Raw genomic sequence first — 11,707 nt, 5'->3', positions numbered from 1 at the left:
CCTCTCCGGGATGTTTAACTGATGTCTCCTCCTCTCGCTCCTCCCTCACATTAACACACCGGATTTGGGGCTTTTTTATTATTACACGTGGCATTTTCTTAATTATTATATATTTTACGCATGACATTTTGGGCATTTTATGTGTGTGAGCATCATTCATCATTCGTTTGATCCGGAACAGCAGCGTTTTTGAACACCACTAGGCACGACCAGCTGGAGGGGGCGCCAATGAGCGCATATCTGGCACACAGGCAAGAGCAGAATGAGGGGTAGCACTAGGTTTGCCACAAGGTGCTGAGGGGTGTGCAAGATCAGTGTTGTCACCTTCCTGTACTCTATTCCCTAACACCATCACAGAACACTTTCTGCAAGTCATTTAGGAGTGAAAAAGTGACAAAGATGCAGCACCCCCTTAACTCCTGATGGTCAGATTGCTCACATTTGACTTATGCCGTTTTGGAGGGATTTATGTATATTTTATTTTTATTTCTTTGCCTCAAAAATTTGCATATTTTGTACATATTTACACAAAATTGGAACAGTATAGCTAAATGGAAAAGTTCACTTTAAAGAAGATCTTTTTTTTTTTTATTCGTGTAGATAATTCAATGATAATGTGCCATTAAGTGGAAGATTTCTGCCGCCTGGTTGAAAACAAACACTTATAAAATGAAAATGGCATGATATGCACTAGTGACCAGTAGATGGCTGCAGAGGATCACCCCGTTGAGTTATTTCCACGTTTTGCTTTTGGATTTATATTTAGACATTAGAAAATCATTCAGATTTGTTTTTTCTGTTCTGCACCCCAGAATGTTTCCCTCCTCTATTCATTTTGACTGTGTCTGTGACAATATCGAAGGGTGAACTCATTTAAAATGCTAAACAAATGTTTAAAAAAAAAAAATCTTTCTCCTTTGTTTATTTTTAACCAATAAACTTTTGATTATTTATTTTATTAAAGAAGATTTTCACGGAATGATTCCTGTTGCTTTGGCCTGATGAGATCATGATCACACAGAAGAGCATGACATGAAAAGAGTTAGATGACAGAAATGGAAAAGTCTGATTCTTTGCTAAATCTCCTCGTATTTTCATTGTGACACTCGGATGAGGACGGGACTGCGGGATCATTGCGTAATATATAGCAGTGGAGGATTAGGTCATGATCTCGCTGTTTTAACATAACATATGGTCACATCAACAGTGCTCTCTCACACTGGTGACTTCACTCATTCGTACGGGAAAACCGGACAAATGCTGCGCTGCATGGGATCAGTCAGTCTGACAGGCCTGATCTGACTGATCTCATTCACTGATCCCGGAAGCAGTGCTGCCAGATGCTGTTTACAACACGCTGGATGACACACAGCAACAGATTTCTGTCACACATGCCGAGAATGACACAATAGCATGTTAACATGCTACCTGCACAATTTTAGCAGCATGTGTATTTGCTGAAATTGTCCTCACCCTCAGGCCATCCAAGATGTAGATGAGTTTGTTTCTTCATCAGATTTGGAGAAATGTATCATTACATCACTTGCTCAGCAATGGATGCTCTGCAGTGAATGGGTGCCGTCAGATTGAGAGTCCAGACAGCTGATAAGAACATCACAATAATCCACAAGTAATCAACACCTCTCCAGTCCATCAGTTAATGTCTTGTGAAGTGAAAAGCTGTGTTTAAGAAGCCAATCCATCATTAGGACATTTTAACTTCCGGCTAAAATAATCCATAATCCATAATAACGCTTCCTCCAGTGAAAAAGTCCATCTCCTGTTGTCTCTCACATCAAAATCCACCAACATATTTCTTTAGAGCTGTTTTGGACTGTTTTGGCTTGTAAACAGTGCTTGATCTGTGCAGATTTCTCTCCTGATTCAGACAAGAAGACTTTTTCATTATATAGAGAAAGCAACATTATGGATAATAGATTTTAGCGGAAGCAACAATTTGAAGTAAAAAATGTCTTAATGATGGATTTGTTTCGTACAAACATGCATCTTTTGGCTTCACAAGACATTAACTGATGGACTGGTGTGGTGTGGATTACTTGTGGATTATTGTGATGTTTTTATCAGCTGTTTGGACTCTCATTCTGATGGCACCCATTCACTGCAGAGCATCCATTGCTGAACAAGTGATGTAATGATACATTTCTCCAAATCTGATGAACAAACAAACTCATCTACATCTCGGATGGCCTGAGAGTGAGTGCATTTTCAGCAAATATTCATTCATATGTACAGTATATTTACAGTGGCAATATATTTGTTTGGATACAGATTAGGGTTTGGGAAACACATTGCTTTAATAACAGATGGTGTGTGGAGCATCTGCTCTTCTCTAAAACATCCAACTGAACAAAATCAGGGTCCCGTGGGGGTGTCCGACATAGAAACAGATGTAAGAGCTTTGAAAAGATGTCGACTGTTCTGTTCCGAAAATGAATCTTTTGAGACGTTACCATCATCATATGGTGACATCAAAGACAGACTCATCAATATGTCATCAATATGTCATGACTGACTCACAGCAGTCGGTCCATAATGACTCACTGTATTTGTGTTACAGTGTATTTTAAGATTCTACTGTGATCACTATTATAGAAATATATATAGAATATACTGAATGTATATAGAAAAGATCCTCTTAATCAGTATTTTTGCCAATTTTATTGGGGAGTTTTCCAATAAAAATGTTAAGCAAAATGGCATCTGATATTTCAGGCTTGTTTTAAGATAATATATTTTGAGTGTTTAGTCTTGTCCTGTTGGCAATACATTTAAATTAATTGAGTTTTATGCTTCAACATGAGAAAACAATATGCTAACAATCTGAAAACAGTTTTAAACCTCTAGTTTTCAATGCATGGTTATGATTCACCCATTTTCATTGGCAATATGCTATATTAGTGGGTATTTGGACTCAAGCAGAAGCACCAGTGAACTGTTGTTGGTTTTCATATTTCCACTGAAGTCTCTGTCCATGGTGCTGATCATCAGACCAACACACTTTACTGTCATTCAGCACTCACATTCACCCCGTCTGAACGCTTAGATCACACTTTAAATGTGTGCATGTCATCATACTGTAAAACAAAACATCAAAGTGTCAGCAGAAGCACACATTTTGAAGCACAATTATTAAGTTTGTCGGGTTTGAAATGCTAAAACAATAGATGTAATTTTGAAAAAAAAAATGTTAATGCTAATAGTTAACATGATGAATTACAACAAAATGACACCAAATAAACCAAAAAGATCAAATTTACTTATAAAGAAAAATGAATGAAAGACTTTTTTCAGAGGCTATATCTTGAATATAAGTGTATTTTTCACACTTTATTATTAAAAATTTTTATTATTTTAATTCAACAAGATATCTTATTTTTTTTAAACAAGACAAAATATTGATGATTTGTGTGTGTGTGTGTGTGTGTGAGTGTGTGTGTGTTGTATATTCAGTCATTTAATTGTGTATGTGCATTTGTCTATAACGATTGTCATGAATATGTGATGTATGAATTTTCTGTGATGCTCACATTGACGTCTTGAAGTTCAATGGAAAACTTATTTGAGCGCAGACTAATAGAAATCAAATCCTTCAGAGCTTCTGCCAGAGACACAGGCTGGAGGAGGATCTGCTCCAAACACACACACACACACACACACAAGCTGTTGATTCATGAGTAAGATTCAGTCCAGAAATACCCGGCAGACGGACATCATTCATTACGCATTCAGTGACAAACATTGTTCTGTGATGGCAGAATGAATCAGTGCTATGAGTCAATACATAACAGAGCTGAATTATCATATTTCAGATAAAACTGTGTAAAGCCTGACATATGAAATAATAGTAAGAAAATTATTTTTTTGTTTTTTTTAATAGAACAGTTTATTGAACTTTAAGAAAAAATCTAATAAAGAATATAAACTATATAAAATAGCATCTTGGCAAGATTGTTAAAAAAATAATTAATAAATAAATCTAAGATAATGATATTAAACTCATAATGTTTTGAGAATAAAGTCACAATCATGCAAAAGTTGTAGCAATATGAGATTAAAACTAATATTTTAAAAATAAAGTCATAGCAAAACGAGATTAAAGACAAAAATATTGAAAAAGGTCATAAATCACTAAATTTAGAAAATTTTCTAAAGTGATTTTTGCCCCTTTCTGGTAAAATAGTTGCAATAAAATATCGCTGTATGGTTTGACACACTTTGTGTTTTATTTAGTTCAATCTAAATCATTTAACGGTGAATCTCGCAGAAGCCCTGTCTAGGACGTATGTGGGTCCTATTTCAAACTATTCTATGAAGATTTTCGTATTAAGTTATTTTAATCATTTGTAAACTGAATGTGCGAGACTTCCGGTGTCATCTGCTTCCAGTTATTTTTAGCTGTACAAAACAGCTCGTTATGCTGCTTGATATTGCAAATTGATTATTTTATGTATTATCATAATCATAATCACACTTGTTTGTGGTGCAAATAGGTTTAGTGTTTACTCCACTTATTCATAGAAAGTATCATATTTTTGCGTCGCAAAATAAGGTGGATATTATAAAAAAAAAATGAATGCAAGAAAATTCTATATTATTCAGATAGCAAAGATTTTTTAGATATTGTTAGACATTTTTAGTGGTATTTGTTTGCTTCATTTTCTTTTTTTCCAAAATATATGACTTTTCTTCATGAGCTTCACCAATAAACCATCAGTATTAATCTGTCAGAGTAGTTTCTTTTTAAATCTGTTTGATGAAGAAGATTTTTTTTTCTCAATATTGGTCAAAGCTGACTTGAATTTAAATAGATTTGGGGGTTTTTTTCATTCAAACTGGTGAAGGCCAAAGCACTGGCGACCTCTGTTGACAAAGTGTCCCAGAAAACCCAAGTCTAAATAATTTCTTTGAACATAAAAGGCATTGCAGCAATAGAAGCGCAGTAGGGATCTTATTTTTACACCGTGTGTGTGTGTGGTCTGTCTGGTCAGACAGACAGTGAAGCAGCTTGGCCTGCAGAATGAGATTGAGAAGATCAGTTTAATTCAGAGCCACTGACAGAACTGATCTGCAGCAGGTCAAATGAATGAATGCTTCTTGACAGGGACAAACACGGGACAGATTTACTGCTCACACACAAACAAACCCACGTGATCCTGCTGTGATGTTTAAAGACAGCTGTCAAGAACATAAATGTCAATTATAAGAGAATTCAGTGTAAACTCACACTTTTGTTAAATTCGGACTACACTTATATAATGCAGATTAACATTGATTAATATGTCCTTCACATGCAAGAAAAATGTTTAAATTAAATCTTGATTGAGTTAACAAATAGCACAAAATCTGTTCAGCAGTAACAGTGTGTTTTACTGGCAGTGCTGACGGATCTGACCTCACTGTGATCTGTTTGTCGTGTGTTTGTCTCTGATACACAGATGCTGTAACAGGTGGCGTTGAGTGTCAAAGTGACAACAGTGTTCAAACAGTCCAAATAATCCTTTAGGACTCATCTAGGGTGTGTATGAACCTGAGAAAGACACGCTACACCTGCTGTTTAACAGAGCTGACCTGTTAATGTGACACCAAGACATGACCTCTGGTGACCTCACTCACTGTAGAGACTCAAATTCATGTTATGAGTTATTATACGATGTAAATGTGAATATAATTGTATTAAAAATCCCACAGACTTATGCTGAAGAAGGAACCTGAGCCATAAAGACTGGAATATCACAGGGTGAAGGATAGTTTTCACACCAGTCAGGGAGTAAACAAATAACAACACTCTTAAAACCTTAGAAACCTCTGAGTATCCTAGCAGCCACACACTCTAGAATCTTTGAGCTGAAAATAAATGATTATTTAAAAATAGAATGTATACTTTTTCCATTATATTCATTTAATCCGTTTTTAAATATACTTTTGTTAGCCTTATATTATTTTTTCATTATTTTAAATTGTTAATGATTTCATTCTATTTATTATTTTGATTAATTATGAAAAGCTTTAATTATTTTTATTTTATTATTTTTTCAATCTATTTAAATTTAACCTTAATTCATTTGATTTGATTTCATTGTATTTGTTTATTATCTTTTATCTAATAAGCCTGTGTAAAATAAACAAACTTTCCATTGTGTGTGAAATAATGTGCTATATTAAAGGGGTCATATGATGCTGCTAAAAAGAACATTATTTTGTGTATTTGGTGTAATGAAATGTGTTTGGATTAAGGTTCAAAAAACTTATATTTCCCACATACTGTACATTATTGTTTCTCCTCTATGCTCCGCCTTTCTGAAACGCGTCAATTTTTACAAAGCTCATCGGTCTGAAAAAGCGAGGTGTGCTCTGATTGGTCAGCTATCCAGTGCGTTGTGATTGGCCGAATACCTCAAGCGTGAGACGGAAATGTTACGCCCCTCACCATACTGTTGATGCCGTGTCCCGGCCGGAGCGACGAGACAAAAACATTAAAACCCATTATAAACGAGGCATTCGTTACATCCAATGGGGACATAATTATGGATTATAATGACTTATACTGTCTTTTTACGCGTTGCGTTGCATCGCGCCGCGTAAACATAAAACCATGTCTGCATAAAAACTAAACTGTAGCCCGTAAAATAATCATCTGGAGAAAATATTTATATATTATTTACACTTTATGCATTTTCTTGGGAATCGAACCCATGACCTTGTGGTTGCAAGTTCTATTTGCTTTGTGGCTTGACCTCACATGAGTTATAAACAACTATAAGAGTAAATAGTTTCACACTTCTGATGTCCGAGCAGTGCCTCTTTTCCCGTACCTAATGAGCTTAAAGCATTAGATCCTCGTGTCTACCTGACCGCGCGCATGGGTATCTATTTCTCATCCTGCTGACGCAATCTGGTGTTTCCCGTTCAGGATCTGACGTGTCTCGAGAATCAGTCATGGCCCTTATAAAGAGGCCTTCTCAAGTGTTGATCACATCGACCAGCTGTTCTCAAAGACTTCTCGTCTCTACCTGAGCAGACATGGAGCCCATCAGCCAAACGGTGAGCGTGAGGGTCTCAGACGCGGTTTACCCCCGCAGGCCGGTCCGTGTGATGCCGAGAGGAGCCTCCTCTCATTTCGTCGGGAGCACCATTGTGATTCTGTCCTCGTACGCCGTTGCAACTCTGGCCATGAACTGCAGCAAAAAGATCCAGGAGGAGAGATTGAAAGCATCTGAAAACTGACGCCGAGTGCCTCATCAAACGCTGCTGTTATTTGATACAGACGTGAACCTTGGAGAGACTTTCTTCCTTGAAAAGTTTGTCACACTTTGGCAACGTACTTGTCCTCAAGGTTTCGGGTCGATACATCCATGCAAACTTTGAAGAGATGTTTTCCACTGGGATCCTGCTGAACAATTAAGCCAAGAACAGGGAAATGGACGCGATTATCTGCATTAGCTGTCATATAAGTCCACGAGAGGAGAACTGAGCATCAGTTTATCTCAAGACACTGGAAAATTCATCAAAATGAGGCCTGGAAGCAGATTTTTATAGGCCTTTTTACTGATATTTGAATTTAAAGATAAATCCTTTTTTTTTTTTAATCAGTTTGTGTTTATTTCATTCCCATAGTGAAGCACTGGGATACACAGACAATTTTATAAAATCAAGTGTCATTTGTTCATTGCAATGTAAAGGAATGATTAAAATGTTTAATACATTGTGTAAAGAAGCTTTATTGGTTATGCACTTCATAGGGTATGTAATATTATTTCACATGAATGGCAGAGCAAACAGAAAATTGGATGTATATCAATATATTGGATCCGCATTCATTCTTAAAGTGACAGCAGCCTAATATACCTGCGACCGCCGTGTTTAATCTGAATAAAAAAAACTAAAGAAAAGAAAAATTGAAAATTATACTCACTACTGAATAACTAACCCGGTCTCATGAAAATGCGTATAAATAGTACGCCAAATAAAAACGAAAACTCGTATTGATACGCCAATACCACGAGTTTTCGTTTTTATTTGGCGTACTATTTATACGCACTTTCATGAGATAGGGTTGCTTTAATAAGAATCGTTATTAAATTCATAGAGTTGATTATTCAGTTTCTGTAGTATCTTAGTTTTTTATTGCAAAAAAAAAAGTGAAATCCTGGTGGGACTTATAAAAATAGTACCATGGTACAGTACAGTCATATGGCAACAAGTTAACTTTAATATAAATATATATTTACGTTTACATTTAGTCATTTTGCCGATGCTTTTATCCAAAGCGACTTACAAATGGGGAATACATAAAGCGATTCTTCTTAAAGAGGCAAATAGACACAGGAAGTGCTTGTAATACCAAGTTTTAGGCGTTGTTCAAATAAGTACAACCTAGAAAAGGGAAGGAATAAATAAAGTTTTTTTTTATGATGAAGTCAAGTAGTGTTTAAAGAGTCGTACCGCTGCATTCTGAATCATTTGTAGAGGTTTGATTGTGCTTGATGGAAGTCCAGCCAGAAGAGCACTGCAATAGTCCAGCCTAGAGATGACAAGGCCCTGGACAAGAAGTTGTGCAGCATGCTCCGTTAGAAAGGGCCTGGTCTTTCTGATGTTGTGCAATGCAAACCTGCAAGATCGAGCGGTCTTTGCAATGTGGTCTTTGAAGGTCAGCTGGTCATCAAAGGTTACACCAAGATTTCTGACCGAAGTCGATGGGGATATATATCATGATACTGAATGATTACCATGTTCATATGTCATTTATGTATTTACAGAGTACAGTTTTATGCAAAAGTTCCTTGTGCAAAGTGCTCTGGACTGTGGAATGATGCACAATGACATTATCAGCAGCCAGATGTTCTTGGAGCTCTTTGGAGGTGCTCTGTGGTTTGTCTGTGACCATTCTAACCATTCTTGGCCTTTGCCTTTCAGATATTTTCTCGGCCTACCACATCTTTCCTTCCATTTTCTAACTTTATTTCAGACTCTAGAGACAGAGACGTTAAACCTTTGTGATGAAAACTTTTTGTGTCCTTCTCCTAATTCATATTGATGAATTATCCTAGTTTTTAGGCCATTAGAGAGTTCTTTCGAGGTTCCCGTGTTGTTGTTTCAGGTAGAGAATCAAGGAGAAGCAAAGCTAGTAACTAGCTACCTTAAACATCCTTTTTCATGATCGTTTGCACATGAATTTGCAGTGTTAATGTTTACTGAGCCAATAAAATCAATTTTGTGTTGCAATCAATCAGCATTAAGTGACTACAGGTACTCAAATCAACACAATTGAAAGGGTGGCCAAACTTTTGCACAGCATATTTTTCACATTCAGCCTTATTTCATACAACTCAGTACTGCTACACTAAGCATCTCTGTCTGAAAAACATCCCATTATGCAGCTTTCTCTAGAAACTGAATGACATATCACTACGATCTTTTCTTATAAAGATAGAGCACGTTATTATCCAGCCCAAACTTTTGCATAAAGCTGTATATGATGATAATCTAAGATACTTGAAAAATACCAAATTGTACCATGCCCACAGTAGCAGTACTTTTAGTTTTTGTGACTGATATTGACACATTGTAGTTCCATGAGGTATTTTAGCTAAGATATGATGGTCTCCAATCCAATCAGTCCATACACGTGAAACCAGCTCTGAACAAATGCGGTGCAATTAGCGGCGGTCCTGTCGTCATAATGTCAGTGACCTCTCCAGACGAACACAACAGCTCATCCATGAATAGCTTTGACACAAAGGATTATTATTCCAGCTCAGATGACCAAAGGCTAATAGCTTCTGTCTGCTGTCCCCAGACCCAAAATAAAACACTCGAGCCCCAGCTTATGAACCCGTCTGTATCATCGTGAATCACTCTGACAGGCCTCAAATGCATAAGACAGCCGATAAAATGAGTGAAAACACACATGCCATCTAAAGCAGCTTGTGCTGATAACCCATGCAAATGGCATGCAGCTCTGTGTGTGTGTGTTTCAGGCTGAATCCTCTCAGCTCTCTAACTAGGGCACAGTGTTTGCGTTTAGGGCCAAAAACGTCTTAAAGCAGCGCATGGAGGTGGGATTATTCCAGAAGGAAGATTAGAGACGGAATAACCAGCAAAACAAGCCTTCAGCATCTGCTGAGAGAAAATCTCCCATGATTAGTATCTGTTCACTGCAAATGGCTTCTTTCTGGTATCATAAATATGTCATATTCAACTAAATATATCAGACAAGCAGATTATCTGGCTAATATTTGACCATTTTGAGATGATTAGGCCTTTTTACATCCTCATTATGTGTTATTTCAGTGAAACTGAGATTCTATTATAGTTATTGAATATTTTGAATTAGTTTTTATTTTTGTATTTTCCATTTTCATTTTAAATTTAGTTCGTTTTAATCATTTTCATGTGTGTTTTTGTCATTTTTATTACACTGTAACAAGAAAATACTAACATTTTTCTACTTCAAAATTTCATGTTTAATTCAATGTGTTGCCATTTCTTTGTAATTGTTTGTTAAATTTACTCGCAATTTCTGAGTGAAAATAGTTTCTACACCATTTTTTTTCCAAATTATACTCAAAATTTCCTAGTAAATTTCACCAAAAATTACAAAGAAACAGCAAGTAACATTAAATTAAATGTGAAATGTTGAAGACTGAAATAGTATTTCCTTGTAATACTGTACTGCAGTAATTTTTGTTTTATTTACAGCTTTAAGTTTTTTTTTTACAGTGTACTTATTGAATTTTTAAAAAATATATTTTTATTTCAGTTTTATTTTAGTACATCATAAAGTAAATGAAATTGAGAAATGTTGTTTTGGCAACTAACTGAAATAAAATATGTTTAAGTTTTTTTTAATTGATTTTATTTCAGTAAATATTTATTTGATTTCAAGTAACAAAAATTATTTTTTAATGGTTTAGTGTTTTGTTAATTAACTATAATAACCCTGCAAATCATATGCATTATGCTGTTTTTGTGAATTTTGAGTAGTATTTTACAAAAATAATGTTCATTTCATTTCTCGTGCAATTTTTGCTATTGATTTCAACAGTTTACATAGACCAGCTAGACTGCGTTCATGTTGACATGTTTGTGATGGGACAAGAAGCTTAGGCGTCCCAATTTACCCGCCGTCCCGGATTATCCTGTACCAAGGTTTTTGGGAAAACAAAACAGCAGAAAACACAGGTGCAGTGATTCAGTAGCACACGATGAGATGCATTTAGAAACAAGGTCAAATTAAATAAAGCCTCTGTATTGTTATTATTAGAATGCATTATCAAGGTGTCTTTGTTTTGACTCGGTTTATAGTAGGCTGTTATTGCTTTTATTGTGTTTCTTTGATAACTGCACTCATTGAGATCAAACTGATGACATGTGTGTGTGTGTGTGTGTGTGTGTGTGTGTGTGTGTGTGTGTGTGTGTGAGAGAGAGAGAGAGAGAGGGAGAGAGGGAGAGGGAGAGGGAGAGAGGGAGGGGCGTTGTCATCGAGATGTCCTTCGTCTACAGCTCTGGGAAAAGAGTGTGTGGATCAGAGCGAGAGCATCCGACACTCACAGCAGACGCTGCACGCCTCCAGTATCAGGTATGAAGCAGTTTTATAGACGTATAAACAGTCATTTTGTGCTTTAGTAGAGCCAACTCTGACACAAGGTGTCTGTTGTGTGTACTGGAGTAAATCTGTGTGTGTGTG

General features: G+C 36.2%; 1 protein-coding gene across 1 annotated transcript in view; it reads left to right on the top strand.

Annotated features, from left to right (window-relative positions):
• The first annotated feature begins 11,459 nt into the window (after positions 1 to 11,459).
• LOC107696350 (riboflavin-binding protein-like) overlaps positions 11,460 to 11,707 on the top strand; it is an 8,500-nt gene continuing 8,252 nt past the window's right edge. Inside the window, exon 1 of the mRNA XM_016496646.1 lies at positions 11,460 to 11,599. The gene's annotated coding sequence lies outside the window, so the exon portion shown is untranslated. The remainder of the gene's footprint in view (positions 11,600 to 11,707) is intronic.

This window comes from Sinocyclocheilus anshuiensis, unplaced genomic scaffold (assembly GCF_001515605.1).
Source record: "Sinocyclocheilus anshuiensis isolate Anshui unplaced genomic scaffold, SAMN03320099.WGS_v1.1 scaffold62, whole genome shotgun sequence".
Lineage (NCBI taxonomy): Eukaryota > Metazoa > Chordata > Actinopteri > Cypriniformes > Cyprinidae > Sinocyclocheilus > Sinocyclocheilus anshuiensis.
Note: the sequence above shows the minus strand (reverse complement) of the source record. Positions and strands in the feature narration are given on the sequence as shown.